The following is a 22,599-nucleotide window of genomic DNA, read 5'->3' as shown; positions in this document are numbered from 1 at the left end:
ATTCAAAAAAATGTTCAAAGTCCCAATCAGTAACAGGTTTAACAGGATGCATCTCCTAATCCTTTCCTTTCATCACAGACATCTCTTTTTTTTTTTTTAGCCTACGGGCCCCTCCCTTCTGTTGAGACTTGCACCTTTTCCTACCCCAGTCACATGGCTCTGGTGGGGGCTGCCATGTTCTTACACGACTCCGCCCCCCTGTCCACAGTTGATTGGTTCAGGGATGGGCATCTAACCCAAACAGGCCAATCAGAGTTCTTCCCTCAGGTTTGTTTTTCCTAGCTGGAACTGGGAAAATATAGACATGCTCTGTGATGACAGGAACTCTGGAGTGAGACAAAGAGGAGCATTTGTGGCCACACTCCTCACCTTATGGAGAAAGCCAGTCCCCACTGAGAGAAAATTGAGGTGATATGCAGACAAAGGCAGACACAGAGATGGAGAGAGAGATCTGGTAATGTGTGAGTCCCTGGTTCCTACAGCCCAGCTGCATCCCTGTCTTTCTGCAGAATGACTTCAGTGACATGGGAAATCATGCCTCAAAAGGCCTCTTGCAGATGCCATGCCCATAGCCCATTGGTACTCACCATTCTAGTACTGCATTCACCCCAGACTAAAACTCGCCATGTTGGCCTTCTTCCCTTCCTTGAATCACTTCCCCACTCCCTTATGGGTGCTCCCTGGAGTAACCTCTCAAATAAACCACTTGCACTCCCATCCTTGTTTCAGGGTCTGCTTTTTTAATATATATACATTTATTTGTTTTATTTATTTATTTTTGGCTGTGTTGGATCATCATTGCTGCACGCGGGCTTTCTCTAGCTGTGGTGAGCAGGGACTACTCTTCGTTGCAGTGTGCGGGCTTCTCATTGCAGTGGCTTCTCTTGTTGCAGAGCACGGGCTCTAGGCATGCAGGCTTCAGTAGTTGTGGCTCGCGGGCTCTAGAGTGCAGGCTCAGTAGTTGTGGCGCAAGGGCTTAGTTGCTCCATGGCATGTGGGATCTTCCCAGACCAGGCATCGAACCTGTGTTCCCTGCATTGGCAGGTGGATTCTTAACCACTGTGCCACCAGGGAAGTCCCTCAGGTCTTTGAGGGCAAACCAGACTAAAGCATAGTCCCTTTTCTTACCTACACTAGTAAGACGTGGGTTTCTGTCACTTGCAACCAAGAGTTCTGACTATTACCTTCTGTTGGGATGATTCCTATAATGTGTTTGGAAATTTCTCCATCTCCACTCTAGTAACTATGTCATAAACATGTAGAGTTCTTAACAAAGTTTAATGGGATTCTTGATCAACCGTAAGTTTCACAAAATGCACTGCACTTCTGTAACAATTCCCAGTAACTGATATAACTGCCATGCAAAAGAAAGTAAGAGTCAGAGACGGCTCTACTGGGCTGGCAAAGAAGAATCTAGTCCAGAATGGCATGGGTGGGAGGTGCTTCTGGAACTGTGGTACCCTCAAGCCTGCATGACCCACTGCTGAGTACTAGGACAGCTTGAAAACATAATGGCCAGGAAGAGACTTACTCTCTCCTCCATATTTCATCTTCCACCCCATCCAAAGTGCTCAATAAATATTTGCTGAAACAGATGATGGATTTATACCTTCCAAACCAGAGCTCACCAAAGAGAAACCAAGATACACTGCAATGTTGTGACCATAAGCATTATAGTGACTACAATTAGAATTCTCTCTAGCCAGCCACCTCCACTAAGCTCTGTTGATTACACAAAATGTTGCACTTTGGGGAAGTTTCAGTGGCCATGGTGGATTGCTGCATGACTGCTGGCTGTTTTTTATGTATTTTATGTGTTTTTATGTTTTTCCAGAATATTGAGATATATATGTGTTGTCCCTAAAAGGGCCTAAGTGATTAATATACAATTCCCAAAGAGCCAAACTACTTAGTACCAGTATTCACATTCCCTTGGAGAATCTACATACCAGGGAATCAGAGTTCTCTCCTGACCAAAGAACGCCTGGCCTCGGACAGTCCTGATCCTGGTAACAACAGCTCCCTTCCAGGCCTGGCTTCCCCAGAGTAGCATACGTTGTTCTTTGCCACCAAGGGTATCCAGGGATGCAAACTAAAGATAATGATGTTTTATTGGCCCTCAATCATCTGTCTTTTCCACGTGTCGGAAGGAGTGCCAAGTCCAATTTGTCCAAGCACAAAATAGCATATTGGCATCATTAGATCAGATAAAGAAACTATCAGTAGCAATTTATTATTGTACTGAAAGTAACTAACATTTGTTGAGCACTTACCAGTACTAAGGACCCATGTAAGTGCTTACCTGCTGCATTAGCCAGGATAGACTAGGTTATGCCACAACAACAAATTAACCCCAAAATCTCAGTGGCTTGGCAACAGAGGCTGACTTCTCACATTCCATGTCCACCACGGGTTAGCTGGGGACTATGCTCTATTTGGTCACTCAGAGACCCAGGATGATGGAGACTCTACCATCTCAATGCAAGGCTTCCACACTTACTGTGGCAGGGGATGAGAGGGTGAGATGGTTATGCACCAGCCCTTGAAAGCTTCAGGCTGGAAGTCATAGATGTGGCTTCCACTCAAAACACATGGCCCACGATTACAAGGGGACTGGGAAGTGAGGGGGTGCATGTGGATATCCCATGAGCAGTAAGCATTCCTGTCAACATGCATCATCTCATTGGAGCCTCACAACCTCAGGAAATATATCATTATTCCTTTTTACAGAGAAAGAAACAGAGGCACAGAGAGGTTATGAGATTTGCCCCAAGTGTAAAATGTAAGCCCAGAGAAGAGATGTGAGCCCAGACCTGCAAGCTGCAAAATACCCTCAACTGCTTCGCTGCATACTCATCACAAAATTCTACAAAATTCCCTTTTATAGCAAAACACCATGCTAATTAATAAGAGAGGCCAAGTTATGCAAATACAAAATGGAGCACCCCTGACACACCACGTCCTCACCCCAAAAATTCAACCTAAGCGAATACTTGGAACAGAATTATCAGGCAATTTCAGGAAGAGGGAAATGGGTCATCTCCTCTGAGTCTGATATCCAGCCCACAGTCCACCCACATCAAGATAAAAACCTTCTGAAAACTTCACCTGAAAACCTAGGCAGACTGTCACCTCCTGTCACTAGAAAACCCACTGGTGACATCTTTATACAATTCACAGATCTCTCCAAAGCTGCAAAGGTAAATGTCATCCATGTACCTGTAGAAAGCAGCCACAGGCATATCTGTTAGGAGACTGCTGTCATATCTGGATGAGCGGCTGAGTGAAGATGCTTCCAATAGGCTAATTCTTCCCAGCCTGCAAAACTCAATTCTAGCACCACCTCCTCCAGGGAGCCCTCCTCCTCCTGGCTTCTCCAAGTTAGGACCCTCTCCCTGTTCTCCTGTGTCACCTCCCATTCACACCTCTGGCAGGACCCCCTTATTTGTCTGCCTGTCCCCTGGACTCTGAGCCACCCACAGGCAACCTTGACATCTATACTTCTGTGCCTCTGGCACCTGACACATAGTATGTGCTCAATAAATGTGGGGTGGATGGGTGGATGCTTAAGCCTGTTCCCTTGGGGAATTTAAACCCCTGTGTGCAGCAAATGTGTAGCCAAGTATTAAAATTACAGTCCCAGCCTCACTTCTGCTGTGTGGCCTTGGAGAGGTTCTACAGCCTCTCTGAGCTGTTTATTCAGCTACAAAGTAAAAACCATCTCATAAATATGTTGAAAAACATAAGTGGAAAGCAGAGAGTATTGAAACAAAAGCTCATACACAAATGTTCACAGCCAGATTATTCACAATAGCCAAAAGGTGGAAACAACCCAAATGTCCATCAGCCGGTGAATGGATATATAAAAATACTATTCAGCCATGAAATGGAATGAAGTGCTGACACATGCTACAACATGAATGAACCTTGAAAACATGGTGCTCATTATAAGAAGCCAGACACAAAAGGCCAAATATTATGTTATTCCATTTATATGAAATGTCCAGAATAGGTAAATCCAAACAGACAGAAAGGAGATAAGTGGTTGCTAGGGGCTGGGGGAGGGAGGAATGAGGAGTGACTGTTAATGGGTATGAAGTTTCCTTTTGGGTGATGAAAATAGTCTGAAACTAGATAGTGGTAATGGCTGCACAGCACTGTGAATGTACTAAATGTCACTAAATTTGTCCACTTGCAAATGATTAAAATGTGTTTTTTTTAATCTCAAAGAGAGATCTGAACTCCCATGTTTATTGCAGCATTATTCACAACAGCTAAGGTATGGAAACAACCTAAGGGCCTGTCAATGGATGAACAGATAAAGAAAATGTGATACTCTCTCTTTCTCTCTCTCTCTCTCTCTCTCTCTCTCACACACACATACACACACACACACACACACACAGAGACCACTGAAATATGATTCAGCCTTAAAAAAGAAGGAAATCTTGTCACTTGCAACAACATAAATGAACATGGAGGGCATTATGCTAAATGAAATAAACCAGAGAAAGACAAATACTGCATGATACCAGTTATATGTGGAACCTGAAAAAAGAAATGGCAAGTTGAACTCATACAAACAAGAGTAGAATGGTCTTTTGCCTCCCCATATAAACTTTAGAATCAGTTTGTTAATAGCCATGAAATAATGTTGCAATTTTGATTGGGACTGCATTAAATCTATAGATTAAGTTGGGAAGAACTGACATTCTGATGATACTAAGCCTACCCATCCATGAACATGAAACATCTCTCCATTTACTTAGTTCTTTGATTTCATTCAACAGAGTTTTCTAGTTTTCCTCATATAGATCTCATACATATTTTGTTAGATTTACGTTAAGTATTTCTCTACTTACATATATACACATACATATGATATATACATAATTAAACACCTTGTTATTACTAGTGTGAACAAACTATTACCTGTTAGATCAACTAAACAGAAGGAAAACAAAAGTTTTAATTTTACATTTACCTTTACTTATTCCTTCTTTGATGTTCTTCCTTTCTTTATACAGAACCAAGTTTCTGACCTATAAAAAATGGTAAATTTTATTGTTATTGGACCACAATGATTTTTTGTAATTCTTATAGGGAATTTTCAACTAATAATCTTTCTAGGGTTTCAAAAAAATTAAATGGGATAGAATAGATGATGTATATACAGTTCCCAGCCCTCTGGGCACTCAATCCACAGTGGCTGTTTCCATAGTCATAATGAACAGTAATTTGTTCTCCCTATAAAAACAGGCTATATTGAGTAAAGGAAAGCTCCAATCTAATTTGTTCTCCAAATGTTCACAATAGTGGAATTCGTGTAAGAGTCCAAAATATTTCACACTGTTTGTCTTTTTTTATCGTGGTAAAATACACATAATATTTAGCATTTTCTACCTTTTTAAAGTGCACAGTGCAGCGGCATTAAGTGCATTCACAGTGCTGTGCAGCCGCCACCACCATCCACCTCCAGAACTTTTCCATCACGTCGAACGTGCCAACTCATTACGCTCCAGGTGTTCTAATCCACAGCAGAGCTGGAGCAGAATTATCAATGTGGACTTTGATCAACTGCAGATAAAAAAAAAAAGGGAGAAAGTGGGAGCAGGCCGTGAACTTAGCGATGTGAGCATGTGAGGCACTGGGGACATGACGGGGCCCAGGGCCTTAGCATTGCTGCTGCCTGTCCTGTTGGGCTGGGCCGGCTGCCACCCCATCCCAGGAGGAAGAGCTTCCACAAGCTGCTGCTGATCTCCTTTCATGGGTTCCGCTAGGACTACGACCAGGACGTGGACACCCCCAACATGGACCACCTGGCCGGGAGGGCGTGAAGGCCAAGTACCTCACACCGCCCTTCATGACAATGACCTCCCCGTCTCACTTCACCACCACCTCAGGTAAGCTCCGCCCTGCAGCCAGGCCATGATGTGGGCGGAAACCCCGCATCCGTAGTTCCCTGAAACAGAGCTGATTCTCAGTCATCTCTGGGGAGACCGAGGCAGCCAATGCCACTTGGGGTCACCCCCTGGAAGAAGCACTAGCTTAGAATACTAAGGGATGCACAGGGCTGTTTCTAGAACCCATGGCCTGCAGGCAGAATGGGGACCACGGCTGCTGCCTCCTAAGGGATCTCCCCAAAGCCCGGGCCCAGCCTACCCTCCACCCTACCCTCCTCCCTACCCTCCACCCCGCCTTTCACATCGTGGCCGGTGATCTTTTTAAAAAGTAAATCATTAAAAGAATTTTATAAAAATAATAAAACATTAAAGTTTAAAGTAATCAGTTAGATCAGGTTACTCCCCTGCTTAATACTGGTGCATTGGAGGGACACGTATGATCTTTGAAGAGAATTCAAATTTTGTCTTTCAGTGATCCAGAAGGTCCCCATGGCCTGGCCCCCGACCTGCTCTCTCCTGACCTCTCTCATCTCTCTTCCCCTCACAAGCTTCCCTCCAGATCACAAAGGTCCCCTGCCTGGGCCTCCAACCAGCTCCCACCGGCCTCAGGGCCTTTGCCTAAGCTCATCTCCAGCTCACCTGAAGCATGTTATCCAACGGGGGAGACAGACAGACATTAGACAAGTAAACACACCAACAGATGTCATTACAAGTCAGAGAGCCACCAAGAAGAAAGAGAAGAGCTTCTCCAGGAGAAGACAGCAAGGGCAAATTGACTTGAACTCAGAGAGGCAGGGAAGGGTTCTCTGAGGAAGGGGCAGTTGAGTTGCGAGTGAAAGAGACCTCAGGAGTCCAGAGGAAGGAAAAGCATTCCAGGCAGAGGGAACAGCATGTACAAGGTCTTTGTGACAGAAAGGAACGTGATTGTTCCAGAATCTCAGTTGCCACTAAGCAAATAAAGAGATTCCAATCTAAAAGAGAGACAGAAAGACATTTACACATTACTATACATAAGACAGATAACTAATAAGAACCTGCTGTATAGCACAGTGAACTCTACTCAATACTCTGTAATGGCCTATATGGGAAAAGAATCTGAAAAAAAAAGAAGAAAAAGGGCTTTCCTGGTGGCGCAGTGGTTGAGAGTCCACCTGCCAATGCAGGGGACACGGGTTCGTGCCCCGGTCCAGGAAGATCCCACGTGCTGCGGAGCGGCTGGGTCCGTGAGCCATGGCCGTTGAGCCTGCGCATCTGGAGCCTGTGCTCCGCAAAGGGAGAGGCCACAACAGGGAGAGGCCCGCGTACCGCAAAAAAAAAAGAGTGGATATATGTATATGTATAATTGATTCACTTTGCTGTACAGCTGAAACTAACACAACATTGCAAATCAACTACACTCCAATAAAAATTTGAGAATAGGGACTTCCCTGGTGGTGCAGTGATTAAGAATCCGCCTGCCAATGCAGGGGAGACGGGTTCGAGCCCTGGTCCGGGAAGATCCAGCATACCTCAGAGCAACTAAGCCCGTGTGCCACAACTACTGAGCCCGTGCTCTAGAGCCCTCAAGCCACAACCGCTGAGCCTGCGCACCTGGACCCCATGCTCTGCAACAAGAGAAGCCACCACAATGAGAAGACCACGCACTGCAAGGAAGGGTAGCCACGGCTCGTTGCAACTAGAGAAAGCCTGTGCACAGCAAAAGAGACCCAACGCAGCCAAAAAATTAATTAATTTTTTAAAAAATAAAAATACTTGGCCCTACCACATAACAATTAAATAAAAATCTTTGAGGATGGGGGAAGAAAAGGAAAAAAAATAAGAAAAGGAGGCAGTCAGGATGCAAAGGATTCCACTACAATAAGACTAACATTAGCTTCCATTTCTCAAATGTGAGCCTGATGCAGGGCTCTGTGCCAGGTGCTTTGCCTCCATTATCACCAGTATGATACTGCAAAGCAAGCACTGTCCCCGGCCACAGGTGAGAAAACGATGACTCAGCAAAGCTGAGTAACTGACCAGTCACTCGGTCAGAAAGTGGGAAAGGAGAAGCCAGTCTAGGAACAAGGGTGTCCCTGGCCACACAAAACTGGTTCTGCCCAGTTCTGAGCTGGGACTCTGCAGACCCCTCTCGCAGGGCAAGGAGGGGTGCTGGTAGCATGAACCTTACCCCCACCCAGAGAGCCACTCACTGGGGTCCGAGGGCAGCTCTAGGAACCTCTGACATGATGGGCAAACTGCCGGTGCCTTTTTGCTGGAAGAGGTTTTCATCACTTCCACCTGACTCTCAAAGGTGCGTTTGAATCAGAAACCCAAAAAATAAAGCTGAGCAACCACTCAGAGAGAGATTGCTGAGAGAGATTTTCCTACATGTAAACTCTTTGAGAGGCAAGTCATTCGGGAACTATTAGCACCAGGAAGCAGGAACTAAAGAGCCCGTTTCTGGAGAAAGCGAACGCCACTTTCCAGGGGCATTAACTTCATAACACTTAAAAGATCTCCCATGGGCAGACTCTGGGTCCCTGAATGCTGAAAATACAATGGGCACAAAATATTGTAAGGTAAGGCACACTCACCTTTTATTTATTCCCAGAAGGCTTCTGATGAGAAGATACAAACAGTGAGAGCAAATTTTTTAAATTACAAAATCCCCCCAACACCTCTCCTACATTCACTGCCAGCAGGGAATGGAAACAGGTACAGCTTCAGTGGAGCGTAATTTGACAACATCCCATACAATTACAAATGCACAAAACTTTCTTATTTGGCAATTCCACTTGTAGGACTCTATCCTACCATTACATACTTGCTTGGTGGAAAATGATGTACATACAAAGATATTCATTACATTAGTAATGTAATGTAAAATAGAAAGAAAATAGAAAAAGAAAATTATAGTAAAAGAAAATAGAAACAACGTGACTATCCATCCAGAGGGGAGTGGTTAAGTAAAATACTGGACATGCATAGAATGGCATACTCTGTCACCTTTAAAAGAAAAACTGAGGAAGCTTTTTGTGTCCAGTAAGAAGTTATCTCCAAGATGGATTAAGTGACAAAAGCAAGATGCAAAGAATATGTGTAGCATGCATATGTGTGTGTGTATAACATGTGTGTATATATGTGCATACAATTGCTTATAGATGCACAGAGGACCTCTAAAAAGAAGAAATTGGTAACACTGATTCCTCCAGGAAGAGGACGAGGAAGAAGGGAGACTTTGGATTGTACATCCTGTGTACCTTTTAGATCTTGGACCATGTGGATGTATTGCCTATAAATAACAAAATTTATAAATATAAGGTACTCTTTTTAATTCACCCCTTATAGAAAAAACATGTTCCTCTGTCCCCCTTATTTATAACCGACCTGCCATTTATTGAGTTGGTGGAGAGTCACTGCTTTAAAACGGGTTTTGCAGCCTCAGCACTACTGACATTTGGGACCAGATGGTTCTCTGTGGTGGGGGCCATCCTGTGCACTGTGGGATGTTGGACAGCATCCCTGGTCTCTATCCTCTAGGTGCCAGGAGTGCCCCCTCCTCCCAAGAATGTCCCCAGACACTGCCCAAAGCTGCCTGGGAGACAAATTGGCCCCCAGCTGAAAACCCATCTTTTGTTAATATATATATAAATTTATTTTATTTATTTATTTATTGGCTGCATTGGGTCTTCGTTGCTGTGCTCAGGCTTTCTCCAGTTGAGGCAAGCAGGGGTTACTCTTCATTGCAATGAGCGTGCTTCTCATTGCAGTGGCTTCTCTTGTTGCGGAGCACGGGCTCTAGGAGCGTGGGCTTCAGTAGTTGTAGCACGAGGGCTCAGTAGTTGTGGCTCGTGGGCTCTTGAGCACAGACTCAGTAGTTGTGGTGCACAAGCTTAGTTGCTCTGCAGCATGTGGGATCTTCCCAGACCAGGGCTTGAACCTGTGTCTCCTGCATTGGCAGGCAGATTCTTAACCACTGCACCATCAGGGAAGTCCTGAAAAACCCTGTCTTGAGTGGTTGAACCACTACTTGGCTTACAAAAATGCTCAGCAAGTACCACGATCATCATATCCTTCGATTCTTGTAACAGTGATAAGAAGTCAGAACAACTGAGATATCCAAGGTCCATGAATGTACAAATCTCTCCTGAGGTCCCACAGCAGCTGAGGGGCAGAAGCAGGATTTGAACTCAGCCCTGGACGGTTCCAGACACTGGTCCTCAATCCTTGGCTCTAGCAGGCCTACAGCCCTCTGGTGTCCTTCCTTCTAATTAAGTAGTCCAAAGGTATTCCAAATACCTTTAAATGTTGCACATCCTCAGAGCTCCCAGGCAGTGGGTAGACATCCTGAATATGCTGTATTAATGACACAGATGCCACCCTAGAACCAGCAAAAGCACCAGCACTTGTCTTCATGAGCTGGGCTCAAGCCGACCTCTGTTTGACTCCAGTCCACTGGAAAAGCATCATCCGTAACAGAAAAAATAATGGGTAAAAATTGGTGCTGCCAGCACCCAAAGACCTCTTCAGGTTCCAGGGGTAGGCCTGACACAAAGTATGATAAAAGGGGCTCTCTGGGCCCAACGACTAATTAAATGGAGTTCTTACGAACACCTTGGAGCAAGTTAACTCAGAGGAGAGGTGAGGAAATGATGCTGCTTCCCTGATTCTCAGCTCAGCTGCACAAGGAGGCAGCTCCCATAAGGGCTCAGGTCTGAGAAGCCACGTAACCACCCCTCCAAGCGTCCTAGACAGAGTCCAAGGGGCTAGGGACCAGGTGGTCCCAGGCAGGGAGCACAGCAGGGAGAGGCCATGCCCTGGGCATAAGGCTTAGCTGACTTGGCTCATTGGGTCAGAACTCTGGGCCCCCTGGGTCCACATCTGGGCAGCAGGGCCTCTCCATGCCTGGGGGCTGTCAGGTGTGGTGAATAGCTGAGCCCTCACCCCAGAGCTAGAATCACATGGACCCTCATCGGCTTTCCTGATGCTGGTGAAGAAAGTCTTCCCGGAGAATTTGTAGAGGGCTTACAATGTATTCATCCTTTCAGTTGACAAATACTGTTTGAGCATCTCTTGTTGGGCCAAGCAGTGTAGACGGTGGCCAGCTACACACTTACATGTCTCCAGGGTCTGGCCGTCTTTCTAGGGCTTGACGCACAGCTCGGGCTCCCACCCTTTCTGCTCCCAAATCCCACAGATCTTTTGTGGGGGGTGTTTCCTTCTCTCTGGAGTTCCACCAGAGTAAAGGACAAACAGCCCCTTTCTTGGGGATCCTTCCACCTCTTTCCTTCCTCTCTCAGGGAATCAGACAGGAGAGATTTGCTCTTACTCCCCTGGGTCCCCCCCAAACCTTCCTCTACACCCGAACTCCCCCATGGCTCCCACAATGGGCTGAGCGTGTGACACCCCAAAGCCAGAAGGAGTCTCTGCTTTCTTCACTTTCTCCCATGGCATCCTTTCCTCGGAGCATGAAAAACAAAAATCCTGACTGTTTGAATGAAGGAAAGAATACAGGAGAGAGGATTTTAAAAATAAAGCTATTAATTCAAAATATCCTACCTCATCATCTCTTCACGTGAGAAAATCTTTGCATCTTTATAAAGGGTATGTTTTTCCTCCAAGTATTTGGCCCCCAGCACCACCTGCAAGACAGTGGAAGTGGGGCCTCTGTCTAGGGTGGAGGCTCCCAAGACCTGACACTGGGGGCGATGTTCTCCCTCCAGCTCCCAGGGCTGGGCACTGGGCAGGTCTGCATGTTGCTCAAACTGCTCTTATCTCTCATAAGAAGGGCAATTACTTCCTCCAAGGTAGTTTTCTCCTTCCCACCTGGCTCCATCCCCCACCCTTCATCATCCCCCACCTCCATGTACACACACACACACAGAGAAACACACACACACAGGGGTCTTGGCCACAGCACCTGGTAGTTCCTTAAAATGGAATGCCATATTCATTTTCTATGGCTGCATAAAAATTAACCACAAACTTTGCAACTTAGAACAACACCCATTTATTATCTCTCTGTCGTCAGGAGTCCGAGCATAGCTGAATTTAGTCCTCTGCTCAGGGTCTTACAAGGCTGCAATCAAGGTGCCGGCTGAGGTGGTGTCTCATCTGAGGCTCGGGGTCCTCTCCCAAGCTTACGCAATTGTTGGAAGACTTCATTTCCTTGCAGCTGTAGAACCCATGGCAGCTTGGGTCCAGACCCTCTGCTAAGAGCACACCTGAGGAGGTCAGGCCCACCTGGGATAATCTCCCTTTGGATTAACTCACAGTGAACTGGTTAGGGCCCTTAGTTACATCTGCAAAATCCCTTCAACTTTTCCATGTCCACTGGTTAGAAGCCAGCCACAGGTCCACCCATGTGCAAGGGGAGGGAATTATACAAGGTGTATATAACCGAGGCAGGAATCTTGGGGCCGTCTTAATTCTGCCTACCATGAATAGGTCTTGGATGGGGCCCAGACAACCAGGGGGTGAGCATCAGTCTTTGTGTAAAGGCAACAGGTAACAGGATGATGCCCCAGCATGGAGCTCCAGAAAGCCCCAGAATTATGGTCTAACCCTGGAGGCCTAGGGGCTGATGCAAGAGGGGCACTGACTGACCATGGAGGCTGGACACCCCACATCACAGTCTCCACATCCATAGGAGACCCTCTCTATTGCTTAGATAAAGGCGATGATAATGATGATGATTTTGAAGAAGGAGGAGGAAGAGGAAGATTATTAATTTGAAAGTACTTATACTAATCTCCTAGGGCTGCCATAACAAAGCACCACAAACTATGTGGCTTAAAACAACAGAAATTTATTGTCTCACAGTCTAGAGGCCAGAAGTTTGAAGTCAAGGTGTTGATAGAGCAATACTCCCTCTGAAAGCTGTAGGGAATCCTTTGTCTCTTCCTAGCTTCTTGTGGTTCGCTGGTGATCTTTGGCATTCCTTGGCTTGTAGATGCATCCCTCCAACCCTCCATCCAAACCATGGAGTTCTTCCTGTGTCTCCGTCTTCACATGACCATATTATTATAAGAACACCAGTCACTCAGATTAGGGGCCCACCCTACTCTAGTAGGACCTCACCTCTACAATGACCCTGTTTTGAAATAAGGTCATATTCTGAGGCTCTGGGGTTTAGGACTCCAACATATCTTTTTTGAGGAGCACAGTTCAAACCATAACACATAATTAATTGATAGTTACAGGCATGGCTACATCCAGATCCTCAAATTATATCATCAGAACAATCAAGCTCTCTCTTTACTTCTCCCTCTCCTCCTCTCTATTTCTCTTTCCTAAGAGTGACCACAAAATTCCCAAGATTGACTCTCATTGGACCAATTTGCTTCTCAGAACCAATCTCTGTGGGGGGATGGAATGATGCTGACCACCCAAGCTGGGACCACATGCCCACCCCCAGGTCAGGGTGGGGAATGGCAAGTCCCACACAAACCACATCACCCATTGTGGGGGGATGGTAGTGGGTCCCAAGTGGAAAGTCAGGGACTGTTATCAGAGGGAGGAACAATGGAAGAAGGACTGGCAGAAAGCTCAGTGATCTACCACCCAGCCTGAGCCCAACAGCGTGGGGATGGGGCGAGTTGCAGTCGATGACCCAGAGTACTATTGAGTCCCAAGAAACCCCAACTCCATCCATGGGGCTGCCCACAGGGCACAGGCTCCCAGTGGATTCAGTGACCACACCTCCCAGCACTGTCCCTCTGTGTCACTGAACTCTGTCATAATTTCCCTCAGACCTTGCCAAAATGAAAAGCCATTCTCTGGGGGTGAGCAACTCATTCTGCTAGTTTAAGTCACGCAATTCCCTCTCCCTCTCCAGAAGCCTGTACTTACTGCTCCATCACTGGTAATGACAATGAACATTTTTGCAATCACAGTTTTTATTGCAAAGTGACTGAAGACCAGCAAGAATAAGTTATGCTGCTGAAACTATGGCAATCCTGCCAAGCAAATAGTGGGTGGATAGGAAGTCTTATGGCAGCAGCTTGTATTTCCTCCCCCAAGGAACTGACTGAAAATAAGAAGCCATCACCACCATGTCTCAAACAAAAGCCATGATATTATAATCTGACAATTTTAGATCTAGTCAAATGGATATGGCCCAGGGGTGAAAAGGAGACGTTCCACAACGAGACAATGGTCTAGAATAATGCAAGTGAGGTCCTCAAAGTTCCACATTTCCTCTTTTCTTGAAAGGACACTCTCTGGCGTGCTCAGGGCTCATGGTGGCCAGAAATAAAGTCTCTCTCAGTTCCAGAACCCCCAGGGCAACCCCAAAATTGGAGCAACCACTTATCGCTGTGTAGACCATGTGCTTCACAATTCTGAAAGGGTTGTTTTCATGAATACTATGTGGATGGTGTCCCCTGAAGGTGTGCAGGGCACAACTTGCACAAATGAGCAGTCACTTATATTCTATCTCAAAATCAACTTATAAGAAGTAAAAATTCCTCAGAGATGTTGTAATCAGTCATGAGTCCACCTCTCCTTCATGGGACAGAGCAAAAAAAGTGTGGCGAAATGCGCTTGGATGATCTTTAAGACTAGATCAGGGTTTCTCAACGTCCCGCTATTGATATTTGGGGCCAGATCCTTCTTTGCCTTGGGGGGACTGTCCTGTGTGTTGTGGAGTGTTTAGCAGCATCCCTGGCCTCTACTCACTAGATTCCAGCAGCATCCCTCTCCTAGTTGTGCCTATCAAAAATGTCTCCAGACACTGCCCCATGTTCCTTGGGAGGTAAAAATCACCCCCTAATTGAGAACCTCTGGACTAGATGTGTAATATGCAAATCACATGTAAATCAGAGAGCCAAAGGTCACATACATGATGGTCTAGCCAGTGAACAAAAAATCTGAAAGAAGTAAGAGAGGTAGGGAAAGAGAAAGGAAATTGAATTCCTGCTGCCGGTAACAACACAAGCCCAGCAGATGTTGTTGGAAACCCAGTTAGAAGATGCCATAAACCTTAATCAGCTCCCATCCTGCTCCCCCAGAAACAATTTTCTGCTGAAAGAAGTCCTGAAAGCCAGCAAAACCACAAACATGAACAAACAGAGCAAAGAAAACCACAGACTGAGATAGAAAAGATGTCCCTCCAACACCAGCCATTTCCATGAAGGGATAAAAATGGATTCATGGAAAAAAACTGAAAATAAGGAAGGCTGGGAAACTAGGATATTCCCTAACTTTTCACTAGGGAAATTTCCACCTTGCAGAAAAAAGCAGAGAAAATTGCACAATGAAGCCCCGTGTACCTAGCACTGAGCTGCAAAAATGTGTCCACATTTTGCCAGTCTTGTTCCACTGTCCTCACCCAAGGCCCTGTCTTTCCTCCTTCCTTTCCTTCCTTCCTTCCTTCCTTCTTTCCTTCCTTGAATCTTTTATAGCAAATTTCAGACATCATGTCATATTATGCATGACACATCAGCATGCAGTTCTAACCTAAGAGTTTGGTCTGTTTTTACAAAACCTCCATGTCATATTTAACAGATATGACATGAAGAAACTAGGATACTTGGGAGAAAAGATCTGATTGACACCTTAGAGTTTCTCCTACCAGTGCTTCTCAATTTTGAACATGTATATGAATCACCTGGAGATCTGGTTAAAATGCAGACTCCGGTTCAGTGGGTCTGGGGTGGGGCCTGAGAGTCTGCATTTCCAACAAGCTCCCAGGTGATACCAGTGCTGCAGGTCCATGCGTCACACAGAGGAAGGGTTGGCCCAAAACACCAGAGCAGTGGAGCAAAAAATCATGACTGCTCAGGATTCCAAGGCCTTGAATGAGAGGAGAAACTGGAACCACCGGAGACTGAGGGCTCAGGTGTATTCGTTTCTTGTGGCTGCTGTAACAAAGTACCATAAACTGGGTGGCTTAAAGCAACAGAAAGTCTGGAGGCCAGTAGTCCAAAATCAAGGTGTCAGTGGGCTGTGTTCCCTCTGAAGGCTCCAGGGAAGAAGCCTTCCTTGCCTCTTCCAATTCTGATGGCTGCCAGCATTCCTGGGCTTGTGGCCACATAACTCCAATCTCTGCTTCTGTGGTCACATTGCCTTCTCTGTCTGTGCCTTCTCCTCTTCTGCCTCTTGTAAGGACACTTATCTTTGCACTTAGAGCCCACACAGATAATCTAGGATAATCTCCTCATCTCAAAATCCTTAACTGAATTACAACTGCAAAGACCCTGTTTCCAAATAAGGCAACACTCACAGGTTCTGAGAATAAGAATATGGACATATCCTTGAGGAGGCGTGGGGGGCACCATTCAGCCCACTACACCAGTAAGAGGGGGAAATGAAGTCAGAAAAAAATGCAGAAGAGAGGGGAGATCCCGTTTCTGTGACAGTGGCTGGTAAGGCAGGCCAAGGGTAGAACTGTGTATTAACAGACTTCCCAGATGGAACGCAAGTGCAGTCGTCTGCTTCCGTCTGCTTCCAAGGCTTCTTGAAGAGAGAACGTTTCTGTTTCTGACAGCAGATTAAAGGAAGAGGTGAGGAGTGAGCAACCCATTCTCTGTTGGCCTAGTTCCTGAGGAATCGTGCCTCTGCCTTAGGGCCATTCTCAAGTCTTGTTCAAGGACAGAATGATTTATTGATGGCCATAATTAAAAAGCAATGCCAAAAAAGAAGCAGTCAGCACTTTACATCTGCACTTACACATGAGCAAGAGCGGTTTGGTAAAATGGGCACTAGGGTCTTATTTCCCCGTCCAGAAGAGGGCTCCCATCGTGGGGTGTCCTGTTGGGGTCAAGCCTCATGTCTGCAGCAGGAGTTGGTAAGGTTTTAAATTTCAACTGGTGCACTGAGCCACCTGTTCTCATCCCCAGCACTTTTATTACAGGTCTAGTGAATCATCAGTGGGTGGGACTCTGAATGTGTAGACTTGGGTAAGTGTGGTTTTGAGCTCCAGTGGGGGCTGTTTTTCCACCAGTGTCTTGGCTGTAGGTCTGAATGAGCTTGTCTGCTTGAGATTGGAGCACTGGGTTGATTTAAGGTGGTTGGTTGACTTGATTTAGCAGCTATTCTTCCTCATTGATTTCATACTAGCTGGTTAATAACACCTTTCTTCTTTGGTTTGGGGAATGTGAACTTAATGAAGCACTGGACCCCACAAATCAGGAGGAAAATGAAGACATGTTTACAGCTTAATATGGTAGGTTGGTTCAAAGGAACTACTGAATGAAACAAGTAGGTCCTTAAAATATTGTTAAACAACTGAATGCATGATAAAGTGTGTCTATGCCCAAATGGTCTATTGGCAAATAGTTACTGTTCCACCTGAAAATTAGTACGTAGGAATTGAGCAAATGTTTGCGGGGGGGAAGGGAGATGCTCTTATTGAGTATATTAGGTTATGCATTTTATTTTAATTCCACTAAAGGTTTAATTTATAGGTTTATTTAATGATTTAACTATTAGGTATAGGTTTATTTTCATCCCACTACAGTATTTTTTTCCCAAGTTGACTTTGGACTAAATCAAGGTCTGCTTCCTATTTCTTCAGTTTGTACCTGGCCACCTACATATGGGGCAGAGGATGGGATGGAATTTGTTCAATTAAATCCAACAAACATTTGTTGAATGCCTACTAAGGGCACAGGTCTCTGCTTTGTGCCAGGGAAACACCAAAATAAATAAGGCACAGCCCTACTCTCAGCCACGTCAGGGAGCAACAGTTGTAAGAAACAGAAGGCAAGGCTCTATCAGGCAAACTCATGAGCATGGGAACCAAATTAGAGGGAATCAGGGAATAGAAACTGCAATTATAGAAACCAAACTTCCTCCTCTGGCTCTCAGAAGCCCTGTGGTCTTTCTTATCAGCCCCATGGGCTTTCTTGTCTGCTTCCCTCACTCGTGACCACCTTTCTCTTTTCGCTACTGGTTCCTCATGGGAGACAGCAGAGCCCACCACCAGCTGGTTAGTTACTGTGTCTCTTGGTTCAAGTATTGAGAAAGACAGAATTGGGTTTCCGGCCAACCAACTGAACACAGGGAAGAGACTTGGTACAAATACGGTGCCTAAACCTGCCTTTCAGCAGGGCCTATGAGTAGGGGAATTCCAAGAGAAAATACCTGTGAGTACTGCAGGCACCAACACACTCTATCTTTTAACTCTCTCCCGCCCCCTAGAGTGTAAATACCATGAGACAGTTTAAGACAGTACTTGGCTCAAAATATTTGAGAAAGGGAGAAAGTAAGGGGTTGGATCAAACTCTAGACTTCCTGGTTTCCTAAATTCACTGTGCAAGTATTTGGAAATAAATAAACATCAGTCCCTGAGAACCAGGAGAAGGAGTTGAATCTAGCTTGGTTCTTTCCCAGACCTGAAATGTTCGGCTGGGTGAAATACCTGTACCTTGCCATAACTGATACAGTGTGGGAGTATGCATTGTACCCTGATTAAAGCATAATTAGCAAGCAGCAGGAATCCCATTCACTAGGAGAGCTCATCCTACTTCCTGTTTCACTTGCACAATTACCCACGTCACCAGACACTGAAATGACAGTAATGACAGACTCTCAGAATGATACAGCCAGAAAGGCCCTTGGAAACCATTAACCACACTCATTCTATATACAGGGAAACTGAGGCCCAGAGAGAGAGCAAGGGCTTACAAGAGCCAAGGCCAGGTGTCCGGCCTCCAAGCCCAGCCTCACTTGTGCAGCATCACGTGACCCAAGTGAAACCAGCTCCTTTGCAGTCTCTGGAACTCCAGGCACAGCCAACACTATCGCCTTCACGTAGTTTTTCCAGCCAGGTCTCCCCCGTGGTCTCCAGAATAGAAAATGCAATTCAAGTAAAACCATGATAGCTGCTCCCTGCAGCTGCTTGTTTCTTAGCTTCCCCTCTCCTCTGTCTTGTTTTGCCCACGTTCCATAACTGGCCCTTGACCGGGATAAAGAGGCCTGAGAAGCAGGAAGGAGGAACCAACATGGCAGTGGAAACTGCTGGGTCTCATGAGTGGTCCCCAGTCACCGGCTGGATTTAGAACATGCCTTTAAGTGTCAAGGGTGGAAATAACCCAAACACCACGGAGACAATTCCCTTTGTACAACTACTGGGACGAGCCATGCCACAGAATGGAAGGGTCATGCTCCCTGAGCTCATTTTAGGTTAGTTGTTTGAAACTTGTGTAATATCGCTTTGAGGGGGAAATGGATGCTATGATTGGTTTCCAGGCTAGCGTACTTAACCGATGCTATAATTGACCTCTGGGTCCCAGGGCATGGAAGCCAGAATCCATAGGTTGAGGGAAGAGGAACTTTCTTTGCCCGTGGCTTCCTCCAATCCCTCCTGCCACATCCTCCCAGTGGCTCTGGACCCCCATATTTCCCCAGATACCACAGTGATCCAGGTTCTGATGGCTGCCTGCCCTCCCGCTGGTCCCTTAAGGAAGGGGGCAGTGGGCTACTGTCAACCCAGATTTTGGAGCAAGGGGCAGTCTGCTGGAACTAATCCACATGCAAGTGTGAATGACAAACAGCCCCTGAACCAGTGGTTCTGACATGTCAGCAGGCACTAAAACCACCTGGAGAGGTTGTTAAAATGCAGACTCCTGGACCCCACCCCATGACTGTAAATTCAGCAAGGGCTACAGTGGGGACCTGGGAATGTGTGTTTTTAACAAGCTACTCAATTGATTCTAATGTTGATGGTAGAAAATACCATGGAGAAACACTAGAACAGGTGAAATGGCAGGTGTTCATAATTCCGGAGGGATTTTTTTTTCTCTTTACTCGGTGGACAGTCACATAGACCGGGATTCAGGATACTACAGATTTAAAAAAAAAAAAAAAAAAAAAGGCAAAGGAGCACTCCCTGGGTGAATTACCTCTGTGCTTCCATGTTGTCTGCTGCGATGGCATGGCTCAGCCATCAGGAAGCTGTAACAACAGGAGGGTTTCTTGTAGATTTCAAGAGCCTTCCATTATTCATTTGTGAGGCTCCAAAGATTCCTGCCCATTTGGCTTCTACCTACCCCTAACAGAGTACTCTCACTCATGGTATTCACAGGGTGCAATGCTCAACATCATCAGGCATTCGGGAAATGCAACTAAAAACCACAATGAGATACTGATACCTGCTAAGTTGCCCATAATCAAAAAAAGGAAAATAGCAAGTGCTGGCAAGGATGTGGAGAAACTGGAACCCTTGAACATTGGTAGTGGGAATGTAAAACGATGCAGCCACTGTGGAAAATAGTTTGGTAGTTCCACAAAAAGTTAAACATAGAGTTACCATATTACCCAGGAATTCTACTCCTAGGTTTAGACCTAAGAGAATTGAAAGCAGGGACTGAAACAGTTACTTGCACATGAATGTTCATAGCAGCATTATCCATAGCAGCCAAGAAATGGAAACAACCCAAATGTCTATCAATTGATGGATGGATAAACAAATTCTGGTCTATCCAGACAATGGAATATTATGCAGCCATAAAAAGGAATGAAGTATAGATTCATGCTATGATGGGGATGAAGCTGGGAAACATGATTCTCAGTGAAAGAAGCCAGACACAAAAGGCCACATATTGTATGAGTCCATTTCTATGAAATGTCCAGAATAAGTAAATCCATAGAGACAGAAAGCAGATTAGAGGCCGCCAGAGGCCGTGGGAACGGAAGGCTGTGGAGTGACTGCTAGCAGGTAGAGTCTCTTTTGGGGGTGATGAAAATGTACTAGAACTAGAAAGAGGTTGCACAACATTGTGAATGTACTAAATGTCACAGAATTGTTCACTTTAAAATGTTAATGGGGCTTCCCTGGTGGCACAGTGGTTAAGAATCCACCTGCCAATGCAGGGGACAAGGGTTCGAGCCCTAGTCTGGGAAGATCCCACGTGCTGCGAAGCAACTAAGTTTGTGCACCACAACTACTGAGTCTGCGCTCAAGAGCCCACGAGCCACAACTACTGAGACCACGTGCCACAACTACTGAGACCACGTGCCACAACTACTGAAGCCCGCACACCTAGAGTCCATGCTCTGCAACAAGAGAAGCCACCGCAATGAGAAGCCCGCACAGCGCAACGAAGAGTAGCTCCCACTTGACGCAACCAGAGAAAAGCCCACGCGCAGCAACAAAGACCCAACGCAGCCCAAAAACTAAATAAATAAAAATTTTTAAAAATAAAATGTTAATGGTTGGGACTTCCCTGGAGGCCCAGTGGTTAAGACTCCTTACTTCCACTGTAGGGGGTGCAGGTTCAATCCCTGGTTGGGGACTAAGATCCCACATGCCGCGCTGTGCAGCCCAAAAAAAAAAGGTAATGGTTAATTTTATGTTAATTTTACCTGGGGTAGGGAGGAGCAGGGGCTGTAATCAAATTTCCCAGGTTCCACACCAAACTCTGCCTTATGACCTTGAGTAAACTCTGTGCCTCTGTTTCCTGCAAAGAGGGAAAGCTCTAAGGGGGCTATAATAGTTCCCACCTTACAGGGCTATTGGGAGCTTTAGATGAGTTAATGTTCCCGAAGTAACTCAGAAAAAGGCGTTGGCGTATGGCATGATGGTAAATGTGTGCCATGATTCCATCACACAGACCTACCCCCCATTACACATGCAAACCAAGGCTTGTTCAAGTTCACACAACAAGTTCAGAAGCCAGGTCAGGGTTGGCACCCAGCTCTCATGGACTCTAAGTCCATGCTCTTCCCCTGTCAACAGTCTGACTTGATCCCTGACCAAATCTTGACACCTCGAGGTCCCAATCCCTGGCAGCAGCACAACTTCTTTCTGGTGACCCCACTCGTGGTTGGTTGTCAGGCCTGCCAGCAAGGCAGAAACAATAAAAACACAACTGTGTTTGCTTCTTCCCCATTGAAAGCTTTGGCCACCCTAGGGGGACTTTACCCACCAGCAGTCTGGCAGCGACTCTGACCAAGTGGAGAGCTTTTCCCTTCTCTGTGCCCATGACCATTAAGTTCTAGTCACAGAATGTCCCTCTTACCATGGACATTGGAGACATCATCACTATCTTATTACAGTCAGTAGGGTCACCCAGAGGCTCCATCTCCCAGGAGGCGAGGGAGTGGACACTCAGCTCTCTCCTTGGATCTTTCAACTCCCTCTTTAGACTGGCCTCCACGTGCAGTCCCCTTTTCACAGGTGCAATGTAAGATCACAGGGGTTTTTTCCATATCTGGTTCAATTGCTATGTTCTCAAGAACAATCTAGCTTACATTCCCCCAGTATCTGTCTTCTTTCCCTAAGCAGAAAGAAATAAGTCTGCACCCATCTACGTCTAGAAATCCTTCCTGGGACTTCCCTGGTGGTCCAGTGGTTAAGACTCCACACTTCCAATGTGAGGCGGGGGCTGGGGGGGGCCGGTTTGATCCCTTGTCAGGGAATGAGGATCCCACATGCCACGTGGCAAAAAAAAAGAAAGAAAGAAAGAAAGAAAGAATGAAATCCCTCCTGATTCCCTTGGTTGCTTCAAACAGTGCAGCCCATGGGAATCCTAGGAGAAACCCTGGGATGTTTGCCGAGAATCAGGCCCACTGGATGTTCCATACAGAATCATATCGTCACAAGCAAATGAGGAAACTCATCCCACAGGAAGTGTCCAAATCCCAGGTTCTCAGCTTCTGGACACAGAATAACCCGAGGAACTTGGCCTCCCCACCCCCTGCCTTCCCCGCTCCCTCATCAGCTTCCACCAACTTCTCCCAGGGCTGTGAGGTCTGTTCCAGGGAGCAGATC

The 22,599-nt window shown here is 46.0% G+C and overlaps 1 pseudogene; it reads left to right on the top strand.

The window, feature by feature from the left end:
• Positions 1-562: 562 nt before the first annotated feature.
• The window catches only part of LOC132437667 (ectonucleotide pyrophosphatase/phosphodiesterase family member 7-like), a 39,712-nt pseudogene continuing 17,675 nt past the window's right edge, over positions 563-22,599 (top strand).

This window comes from Delphinus delphis, chromosome 15, assembly GCF_949987515.2.
Source record: "Delphinus delphis chromosome 15, mDelDel1.2, whole genome shotgun sequence".
Taxonomy (NCBI): domain Eukaryota; kingdom Metazoa; phylum Chordata; class Mammalia; order Artiodactyla; family Delphinidae; genus Delphinus; species Delphinus delphis.
This window is presented reverse-complemented; position numbering and strand designations above follow the sequence as displayed.